The sequence below is a fragment of the Cynara cardunculus genome, unplaced genomic scaffold, assembly GCF_001531365.2.
Source record: "Cynara cardunculus var. scolymus isolate 2C unplaced genomic scaffold, CcrdV1 Un_Scaffold_1874, whole genome shotgun sequence".
In the NCBI taxonomy this organism is placed as follows: Eukaryota; Viridiplantae; Streptophyta; class Magnoliopsida; order Asterales; family Asteraceae; genus Cynara; species Cynara cardunculus.
In genome coordinates this window covers 62,330-63,404 of record NW_020200900.1, presented here as the reverse complement: position 1 = coordinate 63,404, position 1,075 = coordinate 62,330, and positions in this window count along the sequence as shown.

Genomic DNA, 1,075 nt, shown 5'->3' with positions numbered 1-1,075 from the left:
ATGCCTCACCATTCTAGAGTAATCAGTCTTCTTAGGGGGGTCTAGGCCATAAAGCTGATTGATGGCTTTAGAGTTGAGCGTGAAGGTCATCCCCCTAATTGATATCTTGGATGTGCTATTTGCTGCCAACTCAACATAGAACTCCCTAATTAGAGTCAAGTTATAGGAAGTTGGAACCATGCACATTTGCTCTATACCATGAGCCTCTACCACCTCCCTTATGAATGCAAATTCTCTAATGCTTTGCCTATCAAATCCCTTGTCTTGGAATCCAACCCTGTTTTGGAACCTAGCACGCATCTTTTCAATAGCCTTAGAACTAAAACCATTGTGGGGTCTGATCGGCCTTGGAATGGTGGCTGGCCTTTGGGCTATAGCCACCCTCTTCCTTTTAGGTCTGGAGGAATGCTGCTGTGATGCTACAACATCAGTCTCAGAGTTTCTAGGAGACTCAATCACAACCCTTTGAGACCGGGTCTTCTTCCTAGGTGGTTCCTCATTAACTACTGCCTTTGACTTCTTTTTATCACAAGCTTTGACCAACCGTCTTTTTTTAGACACAACCTCAACAGGGGGTTCTTCATTCTCTTCCCCAAAAAATTCCTCATTGAGGTCAGGTATGGGATCATGAGGAGCAACATGAGGCATATCATCCTCATCATCTGTATCTTGTCCAGAGGCAGTCAAAAGCAGAGGCTTCCTCGGTTTTTCAATAACAGTGATGTTTTCGAGACTGCATGCCTCATTTTCCATCCAAATCTCCCCTGTCTGTGCCATAGAGGCAGGATCCTCCTCTTCCTCAGAATCAGAAGTGAAGAGGCCCTCAGGGGGTGTACTATCAGATAAGGATTGTACCTTTTGAGAAGTATCGAGTGATTCCTTGTTGGTGGTGGTCGGAGATGAAGTTGGGTTTGGGGCCTTCTTTGGAATCAACACAGTGGAGGATTTCATCTTTTCTTTGACTTTCTTCAGGGGGTCTTGTGATAACCGGATCTAGGTTATCACCTAAGATAATTAATATGTGATTATCTGATTAAATGATTACATGATAGCATGATAAATTGATACATTTGAT